Raw genomic sequence first — 12723 nt, forward strand, 5'->3', positions numbered from 1 at the left:
TTAATATTTTGTGAATTACAATTAACGAGATGAACACCAGATCAGTACTTTTATATTCTGGCATGAACATACGGATGTTGTTTGATTTAAATTTGATGTTCCTAAATTTTGGAATCATTTTTAATTAAGGAATGTATCTCCTTCATGCATAGCTCTGATTGCTTTTCCGTCGTGGATTTACTTTTGGTCCTTTTTGGTTTTATAAGATCTTCAATATTTATACTAAGTTTTTGACGTTCAAGTATATCAAGTATCATGGAAGCGACATTTATCGTGGAAAATTGCATCTAGTGTAGTAAAAGTTGTGCTTTTAATGTTATCATAAAAGAAAAATTCAGATTTAAGTCACATTATCTACTAATGATTGATACAAGGTTTGAGCTCTTCCTGCCCCACAACATATAGCATACCACAATATGCAGTGTCACTATGATCTCAAACTCTCTGCATTACGCAAAAACTGCTCCAACATGACTGAAATCGACACGAAATCTATAGTTTTACGATACGATGTGTTGACATGTTGTCGTGGGCTTTAATCGTTACATATGGATAGTCTCAAAATATGTATAATAACTCCTTGTGTCATATTCCCGATTATAAAATTTTAACTTCGTACTTTATTTGGCCTTTTAAACTTTTTTGGATTCGAGCGTCAATGATAAGTCTTTTGTAGACGAAACGCGCGTCTGGCGTAAAATACCAAATTTAATCCTGGTATCTATGATGAGTTTTGTTTAACTGAGTGTGGATTCGCATTATAAGGGATACATGCATAGCAGGAGACGTGTATACATTGTCCATGCATTTAGTCTTGGTCTATTTGGCATTCACTCATTTTTGTGTTTACCTTGATTTGTATAGTTTGTATGAATAACATCAGTAAACTACTGTTGCCTCTATGAAATCACAAAAAAACAAACAAACAAACAACAAACAAATATTTTATTTGCCAATCACGGAGCCCAAAATGAGCAGAATAATTACAATATAATTTTCAGACATAATGTAAAGTAAATTAAAAATAGGTTAAACAAAGCACATAATATATTGATTTTGATTTAATTGATTGATATAAAATATTAAAGCAAATGAAGTAAGCAATTTGTAATAGTAAAAATATATAATATAATATGACCAATTGTCTGTTACTCTGGTCCCTTTATTGGACAGCACACCTCATAGTATACTAATAATTTATTAAATGTAAAAGAAATAACTAATGTAAATGCATATTTGATCATACATATCATTCTATATTTTATATACAGAAATCTAATTTAAAATTGTATTTCTGTTTATATTTAAAACCTCTAGTAACTGACAAATTATTATCAAAATGTTTTATCTTCATTTCCCATTAGCCAAATAAAAAGAGATTTGTTATCAAGTTTTGAAATATTTTTATTTTTACCATATATTGCTTAGAAAGGGATTTCTAACATTATCCAAAGTGTTACATGTTAAAAGAAAATGCATTTCATCTTCTATTTCCTCATTACAGAGTTTGCATATTCTATTTTCTAGTTTAATATTAAAGTAACGACCTTTTTCTATTTCAAGTTTGTGAGCTCTAATTCTAAATCTTGATAAAACACATCTTTGAATGTATGGTAATTTCAATAAGTAAGGCTCAAAATTAAAATTTGGTTTAAATAATCGATAAGTTCTAAGTTTATTTCCAGAGGTCTTATTTTGTCTTTTATCATTAAATAATTCTTTCTTCCATATGCTGCAATACTTTAAATATAATTTCTTTTTCACCATATTTCTAATGTTTATTTTAGATGAGAGCACCTAATACACAAATGCTAACGATGGCGCTACAATTCAAAACTCTTCCGACATATCTTAGTGAAGTAAAAATATATATTTAATATGCTTAAAATTAAACGTTGAAGAGGCAATAAAAAACTTTAACCAACACAAATAGAATTCTAAATTGGATCGGTTTTAGTATTGCAGTTCAACTAAGATAAAAAGTTTCTACAATTTAGATGGGGAAATGTAAGAGAAAAATTTTGTGACAGTCGGTATACATTGTTGATCGTAATAACTTATTATCCTTCTTTGATCTACAAAAGGACTTTAGTTAATAATGTAACACGATGCGACTTTTTTTTAATATACATGTATTATAATTGTCGATATACCAATCACACATATGATATAAACGTTTAATACAACAATCAACTCTCCGAACATAGACACACAACTTTGCATGTGTTGAAAAAAAAATAAAACACCAAAAATACCGAACTCCAAGGAAAATTCAAAACAGAAATTCCCTTAACAAATGGCAAAATAAAAGTTCAAACTCATCAAGCGAATACAAAACTTTTTTGAAACATGACTTTTAACATAACAAAATGAAATACACATAAAAAAAATAATTTAACCCACATTCTGTGAAAAAGAAAAATGGTACTCTGGTTTCATGAAATTGAGACAGACACATGGGATATACAAAATCTCATTTTCATCCAGCGGGAAGTTTTTCCAGAGGGACAGTCAAACTTATAGATCGAAAACAAAATGACAACGCCATGGCTAAATATAATAAGACAAACAGACATATAACAGTACACAAGACACAACAAAGAAAACTGAAGACTAAATAAAGGCAACAGTAGTATACCGCTGTTCGAAACTCATAAATCGATTGAGAAAAAAACAAATCCGGGTTACAAACTAAAACTGAGGGAAACGCATAAGATATAAGAGGAGAACAACGACACAACAGAAACACAACATTAAAATGTAATACACACAGAAACGAATTCTAATATCACAATTGCCATTTTCCTGACTTGGTACAGGACATTTTAAGAAAAAAATGGTGGGTTGAACCTGGTTTTGTGGCATGCCAAAACTCCCTATTTTATGGCAATGTTGTTGGTTTATTTTGAATGTTTCATATATTTTGAACATCGATTAACTAATGTTACCTCTTTATTTATTATCACGGTGGTTCTGTAATAACCGTGGTGTTTGCTTTAATATCTTCTTGCCGCCTGAAGACGAGATAACAGTGATGGATTTAGGAAATATCGTACATCTTGTTGCATTAACCTGAATGATTTAGCAAAAAGGTCGAAATAAATTGAACCCTCACAATCCCTCTTCTATGTATAACACCGGAAAACACAACCTGCCCTTTACATGGTATATCACCATTACACGACTTGTGACGGTAGTGGTTGAACAGGAGTTTAAAATTTTATTTTAATTGTTTTATGCTTTTGATCTGCAGATTGTATATGATATGTCATTGCTTACTAGCTTATAATAGTCTCATAGCTTAAAGTTTGCTCCTGGTTGGCTACTTTGGATATTGAATTTCGAATCTCTTTCTTCAATTTCAAGTCGTCATATTTTGCAGAATCTCAAATTGCAAACGTTGAACATCGAAATTTGATTTCGGAATCGAATGATCATCATTGAGTCTTGTAGATACTATATAAATTACATAATCTACTTAATCTAATTTTTTTTGTGAACGTGAAAACCTCAACATTTTTTTTTGTATTATTCCAAAGCACTATACAATGATAACGAAGTATATATCTGAAGAAATACAGGTTTATATAAATAACACCCAAATTTAGTTCTCCCTCGCTTGACCTCTCACTGTCACCCCGGGCGGTTTAACTCTTGTGTTGCATGCTACATAAAATGTATATAAAGAAAAACTATCAAGTATGCTTATCATTGCGAATTCCTAAATCTGAACATCGAACACAAACCTACGTTACGCTTGTTTGTAGTGACCTCTAATACTTCTGCGAATTTTAAGTATTCAAAATAGGAATATTGATATTCAAAGTAGCTGGAAACTTGGACAAAAAAACTTTATAAAAAAAAACCAGGGATTTATAGATACATATGATTTCATTTGGTGGTCTTGGGACGTTTACTGCTCTTTTTTTTTTGCTTCTTTTAGGCATTCCCAATTTCCATTCTCATCTTCTTTTGTTTGCAAGGAACAAATATTGACGAAGTTAAAAATGTACATTTCCATTCTCAATTATACTTTAAAAAAACCATCATATACAAGGTAGAAAATATTATTCACTATAAACAGACAAAGACCACAAATCACTAAGATAAATAGACGTATTCATTATAAGTGTTACAAGGATGATTTCAGTAGAAAAAAAACATCATATTGATAAATAGAATTAGCTTGCCAAAATATAATAAACATCTGTAGAATCTTGGCGACAGTTTCCTTGTATATAGAGCAAGTTTTATGGCCTTCATTAAAAAAGTCTAATGGTTTTATTCAGTATAATATCGCCCTTAATTGTTTCTACAGAAGAAAACATTCCCTTTAAGTACGACATCTTATAAGAAAACATAAGATAAAAGAGGGTGGTAATGCAATTGAAGACAGCATTAATATTTGATAGCCATGATCAATATAAACATTGAAAATTAAAAATGTATACCTTTGTTTATCATAATCTGTAAAAATAACTTCAAGGTCAGTGTGAATTATCGAAAGACTAACACAATAGATGACAATTAATGACGTCAATATCTCTCGTGAGATTTACACAACAATAATCCACAACTAAGTGTATTCGAACCTTTGCCTTGTGGTTAATATGAAGTTGAAAATAACCTCGTTCAAAAAATTATGATGGGGAAAATATGTATTATTCTGACAATATAATAATATGAAAAAAAGAAGATGTGGTAGGAATGCAAATGGAACAACTCTCAAAAAGAGACTAAAAACCCCACAAAAATTCACAACTATAGGTCACCGTACGGCCTTCAACAATGAGCAAAGCCCATACCGAAGTGATACTGAAGTGGTATTTTCCTCGGAGTTCGGTATTTTAGCAATTTTTTTTAGTAGATATGAACATTGTTAATTCGTTTCAGAAAACTGAGAACACTTTAATTAATTTACTTTTAAGTATCTACGTGTTTAATTTTAACAGATGCGTGTCTTACAATAGAATTACATCGAGGGCGTAAGGCATCCAGAATGTTAAAATCGCGCTTCTGTAATTTGGATGGTGTAGCTGTTAAAATGTTAGGAAATGAGATTATCATTTTCAAAATGGTAGAGATATATCAACTTATGAAAAAGGCACTACTCATTTTCTTACATTACCATCGTGTGTATAAACAATAAGACAACTATCAACCACAAACATGATAAGTGTTTTAATATATCTCCTTTTTATTTCTTGTTTAATAAAAGAAAAATGTATATATACATATTTTAATCCACAATGACCTCAACATTTAACAAATAACAACAAAGTTTCTAAAGAGGTGTCATGTGCGTGAGCAAATATTGATATTTTGATATGAGCGTCACTGATGAGTCTTATGTAGACGAAACGCGCGTCTGGCGTACTAAATTATAATCCTGGTACCTTTGATAACTATTGCACATATTTGCAAAAAGAAGTGAGACTGAATGATTGCTTCTGTGTGAAAACTGCCGTCAGGTTGTAATAAAGATTTATCTGTAAGGTGGTATAGCTATTTGCAATATATTATAACTTGACCAGCCATGAACACAGTCAACGTAATTTATAATTCTTTGGCTCTTTGTTATTGGTGTTATATTTGTTATATTTGTTATACTGATTTTATATGATTTTTTCTAATGCTTAGTTCGTTTCTGTGCGTGTTACATTTTAATGTTGTGTCGTCATTCTCCTCTTATATTTAATGCGTTTCCCTCGGTTTTGGTTTGTTCCCCGGATTTTGGTTTTTTTTCTATCGATTTATGAGTTTTGAACATCGGTATACTACTGCATGTTGCTTTTATTTATTGAGTAAAACAGTCTTAATTTAAAAAATAGAATTGATAATGGAAATTGGGAATATGTCAAAGAGATATAACAACCCGACCAAAAAGTAAAAAACAGCCGAAGAACACCGTATGATCAAAATGTCGAACTCAAATTCAAAAAGGGAAATACACAAATTAAGAGTTTTTGGCTCGAGCGCAGAAGATACGAAAATTGCGATCACATTCATAAGTCTGTCAGCTTGTATTTTATATCATGATTTCTTTGATAGAGAAAAGATTAAAAACACAAAAATACTGAACTTCGAGAAAAAATCCCTAATTAAATGGTAAAATAAAAAGCTCAAACAAATCAAACGAGTTGCTGCTTACAGGAAGGCTATATAACCAAGAGTTCCAATTGGTGAAAATGAAATAATCCCTTTTTTAATTTCAATGACGCCATCACGAATTGGTTTAACGTCATGGAATATCCGTTTCAAAGATGAAAGTGGATATTTCATCTATGTTGTTTCTACTATCCCGCCCCCTTTTCCCGAATGATACCTACCGAATAGACTAATTATCGGGTTTGTACTAACATGAGCAACACGACGGGTGGTACATGTGAAGCATGATCTGTTTACCCTCCGGATGACATCAGAAAACCGCTACTTTTTCTGGTGGGGTTAGTGTTGCTCAGTCCATAGTTTTCTATGTTGTATTTTCTGTACTTTTGTTTTTCTGTTGGTCTTTTTCTTTTATATGGCGTTGTCAGTTTATTTTTTACTTCTGCGTTTGAATGTCCCTTTGGTATATTTCGCCTCTCTTTTGCTACGTTTAAATAATGACCTCCTCACGTCAGCATTTCACATGTCGCCTGCATACCAACAGTGTATTCAAGTTCTATGCATTTTACTGTTTTATCAATTAGCTTTATTCGCTTATAAATGCTCCTCGAAAAATATTCATTCGCGCAGTAGCATGTCCTTCACTTTGCTTCTCATCGTCGCGTATGGCATATAACAGTCGTTGATTCAGGGAAAGTATAACTACTTTAATAAATGTAAATAATTAATCTAAAATTGCTGAAAAAATTTACTTGCATTCTATTTTCGTATGTATAACTCACGAAACACGACCTTGTCATTATTTAGTCGATAGTGATTTAACGCCAAATAGTAGACTGATTTAAATAATTTAATTCTATTGATTAGCAGTTTATAAATGACTCTATCTTAATAGTTTCAGAGCTTAATGTTTCCTCCTGGTTGACTACTTTGGGTGTTGAATGTCGAATCTCTAACTCGAATTTTAAGTCTGCATATTTTTCGAATCTTAAAATTCAAACGATGAATATGGAATTTTAATTTTGGAATTGAATTACCACCATGGAGCCTCGTAGATCCTTCATTAATCAAATTAAGTACTTTATTTAATTATTCAAGGGAACGTATAAATCTCTACATGGCGTTGTCAGTTTATTTTCGAATTATGAGTTTGAATATCTCTGTGGTATCTTTCGCCCCTTTTCTACAACAGTTTGAATTACATGATTCCAAACATCATATAACATTATAGGAGTAGATGTATAAACAAATATGACGCAATATCGGTCTATATAAAATATCTCCTCTTTTCCCTCTCCTTCTTTTATCACTTCTGTCACGACAATTAATCTGTTTCTGTCTTCTTGCTACATATCTAGTGTTCAATATGTAAGTAAAAAACTAACAAACAAGTTTTAATTATAATAGGCACAAACAGTATTTGCTCATTAAATCAAAAAAGTGAGTTATAATTTAATTTCACGTTAGTTTACTTTTGTGTTATATACAATGTGCATACTGGTAATGCATATGAATAGATTCCAACCTTTCAAATACTTTTTAGTTTTCTTATATAAATAAAACATCAATTTGAAATTAATTTGCTCATGAATATAAATCGCCTTTCTCATTGAAAGTCTAAAAGCAATGCAAACATGTAATTATATAAGAAGATTAATAGTTGTACATGCTTCAGTAACCAATAATTACAGAATTAATCAATGAATACAGTTTTTGTTTTACTAATAACAAGGGAGTATGATGAAGTTTCAATTTTATAGTTCAACATGTTTATTGTTGTTCTTCATAAGATAAGCGAATTACTGTATAACGCAAACGCGACAGTTACCTCAATGATGAGCGCACAGGGAAAGTCTAATAGTGCCGGAACTAATTCAGTAGCTCATGAAACGTAAACATTCTGAGATATCATAAGGAAATAAAGCTAGCACAAGTGGAACGCATCTGTGGTAATCAGTGAAACATACTTTCTATATATCATCTATGGTCTTAAGATCATGTAGAGATGAAACCATGGCATGTTGTTGTCCATTTATCGATCCATGGTCTTGAATATATAGTAGCTCATATCAAGTTGGATGTTGGTAACTAAATTCATGGTATTGTGGTTATGTAGACATAAATAGATAAAAACATGACATGTTCTTGGTAGGTAAACCTATCAATGGTCTTCAAGAAAAGCATGATATGTCTGTTGCTGATAAAAAAAATATCCAGGGTCTTAATAATATGACAACTCTGAATAAGATATTATGATATAAAGGTATTGCATTAACCAGTCCATATGGTCATAGATATAAGTCTGTAGAGACAAGAACATGATATGTTGTTGGTAAAAAGAAATCAGATTTATAAATGACGGCTGTATCTCACTAAAATATATTGTATTTAACCTTTGAAAAATATTATTCTAAGTGTTGTCTTAATTCCTAAGTTAAACTGTTAATTTTCAGTAATCTGCTAACATCAATTGTCTAGAAGAGTATCGTATCTTCTAATAAATCTGTTGTACAAACAAAAATAACTGTTCAACTGCCTATTCTGTTAAAAGCGAAGCGAAAGATACCAGAGAGACATTCAATCTCATTTATCGAAAATAAACTGACAACGCCATTGCCATGACAAACAGACAAAAAAGTACACAAAACGCGACATAGAAAACTAAATACTGAGCAACACGAAACCCATCAAAAACTGGGGTTGATCGCATATGCTCCGGACGTGTAAGGAGATCCTGCTCCACATGTTGCACCCGTCGTGTAGCTAATGTTGGTCAAAATTTATGAAAGGATGATTTGTACTTCACCACTTGGAACTCTTAGTTGAATAGCTTCATTGTGAGCAGCAACCTTCCATCAAGGCAATCATGATAGAAAATACAAGCTCTAGAATATCGTAGCAACGTATAAACCTCATCACTACAGTCAACTAGATGTTTTCAAAATGTCACAGAATTATTAAGGATTGAATAAGGTGTAGGATACTCACCGATTTTTCCACAAACCATCGAATCAAATAACCAAAATACAAATAGAGGTCAACATGCAGTTTTTGACAATAGACACATGGTTATAAAATTTGTCAACCTCTTAAATCACTGCAGTAGAAAAATTTGAATTAAATTCAGCATAATTTTGTGTAATGCTTAGTACACCGTGCATAGAATAGTTTAACACTCCTCTGGATGGTACTGGATTTTGAAGCTAATATTGTGTCGCTGGTTCGTTTTTTTTTTTTTTGCACTGTAGTTGGTTTATTAGTCCAGTGACGCAGCCTTGGAATTGTCAGTTTTTTGGTTGTTGACAAAACGTGTCTCTCTGCTCTTTAATTGTTTTTGATCAAGGAGGTTTTACTAGGGGGTCAAACACTAAAAGCGTACTCGATGATCTGAGCAGTGCTCATGATGTGGTAGCCTTTCCTGGTGGCTTGAAACGAACGATGTGTCAAAGGAAGCGTAAGGTTATTGTAGCTTCTTCCATGCTGATGTGTTTATTTCACAGTGATCATCATTTTGATTAATGATTAACACTCATGTAATTCCTATTCTCGACAGCTTTTAAATGATTTCCATGAAAGGAATGATAATAAACTCATCATCTATACCAGGATTAAAATGTTGTACGCCAGAGGCGCGTATCTTCTACAAAGTTTCATTAGTGACACTCGAATGAAAGTAGTAAAAACAACTAAATACAGTATCCAGTTGAAGAGCCTTGAAAACCGAACAGCCCAATATTCCGAAAGGTTTTATCAAATACAGATGCCTGGGGTAGGACAACTTATTTTCTTAATATTGAAATTTTGTAAATTATACACATGTAGTAAAAATTATCGAAATTTACTATATCAATGTTAATTCATGTCAGCACAGAAGGTTGTTTGTAGTGGTCAACGCTTGCTGGAACTCGCGATGACGGTGTACTTTTCGGTAGTAAAACACATTAACTACCCGCGCACTGGTGTTTAACTGATAATCGTAACTGGAATTACGACGATCCCAATATGGCGACAGCAGAAATAGGTAAAATCTTTTCAGTCATTTTTCTCAAATGTAGCCCGTTGTTGTAACGAGTTACTCAGCTGCAAGGTTTGTCTATACCATTACATCATATTTGAATCGTAACGATTCTCTATAATTTTCTAAGCGCTTAGAAAATTGCCGTCGAAAAATTCGGGATCATAATCGTAAGTCGAGAAAATGATAATCGTAATTTCGGTAATAAAAAAAACATTTGAGGGAAATGACTGACAAGATTTTACCTATTGCTGCCGTCGCCATATTGGGATCGTCGTAATTCCAGTTACGATTATCAGTTTAACACCAGTGCCGCGTTTGGAATATCGTCTGGTCCAGATGCTTTCGATGGAGTCACATCTTTTAGTAGTTTTTCAAGATCTTTAGTAATTATTAATAGTTCAGGTCTGGTTTGGATGCATTTTGTTGTTTTTGGTATTGATGTTGATAAGTCATTTGTGGTTACGGATCTAAATTGTTGGATTAAAATTTCAGCTTTCCTTTGCTGTCACTGATCAGCTTCTCTTGTAGTTTTTTTTAAAGGTGATACTCAATGTTCTCTGTTTTTCTGGATTTGATTTACTTCCAGAATGGCTTTGTAATGTTTGTTTCGGGGCCTTTAATGATAGTATCATTGATGTAAAAGTATTCTCCTTTTTTGACCTACCGTTTTACTTCTTTTAGAACTAACTGCTAACATACTAACATTTGTCCACTTTTTAGTTCGTTTAGGTTGTTGGTATAATAGCCTTTGTACATTTTTGAACAGTTTCCTTATTTTGTGGTTTATCTCTTTTGTACATCGGTATCATCGTTGTTATCAAAACATCCCTCTATTTCTTTTCATAATGTATTATTGTAAGCCAATGTTCTTGTATCAGATTTTTTAAGATGGGCTGTGTTTTTCATACTTTGAAAAAGTTCTTTCTTGAAGGTGTCACTCATTTTTTGTACGTTTGTTCATCGATCCTGCGTCTGTCGGATTTATTTTTACGTTAATGTAATTTCTCTTTTACGATGTTCCAATTTGCCTTTGAGTAAATATAACCTTTCCTGAGTTTGCTACTTCTAAAGTAAGGTTTGGTGTCACAGTCTGTAACTATCATTTCATCGTCTGATATGCCTTTCTTTTTTGTGTTCCTACAAATGATGATTTTGTGAGTACTATGTCAAGGATGTTGTCTTCTCTTGCAGTTATTTCCATGAGTTAAGTTTATACTTCCTTGTCACTTGAGTTTTTGTGGTATTGACATTGATTGCCAGTTTATATCAGAAACAGTTAAAATCTTAAGTTTGCAGGATGTTGGTGTTTGTATTTGCTATCATTTGTTAGAATTTCTCTAGTTCGTCTACATAATTCATGTTTTCATATGGCATGTAGAATGACCCAATAAGCAGTCCTTTTTGGTTTTGCCTTTTATGTGTATATATTACCCATTCTATCTCACAATTGATGACTAGACTAGCCTGATTGTTCACCTGGAGTTATGTCTTTGTGAATCAAGATAAAAGGAAACCCCTCACCTTTCCAAGTATTCCAATGTCGTTCTGTAAGCTGGGATTTGATAGCGTCTTTAATGCTGTTTTTCTTTTTTGAGCCAATATACTGTTCCACAGAAGATTTCATGTTTGATGACTAGGAGTTTTACGGCTTCTTTTATTTCTAGGGTCTTATCTTTTGCTTCGGTGATTGACCATTAGTACATTCATGTTCATTTTTTTCATTCAAGTTAGAAATGTTATCATTTTGCGTTCAACTTGTATTACTGTATAAAAAATATAAGTGTTTGTCATTGACGATTTTGTTATGAGTCTTTGACTGCTGATCTTTAGAGGGCTAAAGCATGCTTGATGACACAAAATGAGAATCTGGTATCTATAATGAGTTTATTTGTTTACATGTGTGAGTGGTTCATAGTATATTGAGGTTACAATACACCATTAGATTTTATGGGCGCAACATGGTATTCAGAATTAAAAGTATGGCTTATCCTGATTGGTCGATATGTGCGCCCGTTATTTTTTATTTTTAGAGACTTCGTGCACTCTGCTTTATAAATACAAAAGGCAAAATAAAAATTATTCCGTAGCCCTAAAGGCACTGAGATGACTTTTCAATGCTAGGACAAGACACCTATTTTTAAGGGCAAAATTGATAGGCATGGGAGATAAGTACAAAATACGCTAAGAAAAGCAACGCGAACCTATATTTTTGGGACCAAAAAATACTGTCCTAATAACTTTTCTTTGATTCTAGCAAGGTTTCGTTAAAAAAATCAACTTTCTAAAGTCTGTATCTCGAAAAAGGCTACCATTGTCGCCTATGGGGAAATTAATTGTTTATTTCAATCTTGATGTGTTCAGTTTGTAGCTGTGAAATGTAAAAGATAACACATTACTTTATACTAACGCATTTCGGCATCAGATCCATTGTATGTTTGATCTTTGGAGAAGTTCATAAGCCAGTCAACTGAACATAGTACGATACTTGACATAACGTTGCATATATCACATGCATCGCAACAAACCCCATCGCACTTTCTTGTTACTGGGTGGTCACATAATCCACAAAGGGCAATTATAATGCGAGGTGTTGTTTC

This window comes from Mytilus edulis, chromosome 4 (genome assembly GCF_963676685.1).
Source record: "Mytilus edulis chromosome 4, xbMytEdul2.2, whole genome shotgun sequence".
NCBI classification, from domain to species: Eukaryota; Metazoa; Mollusca; class Bivalvia; order Mytilida; family Mytilidae; genus Mytilus; species Mytilus edulis.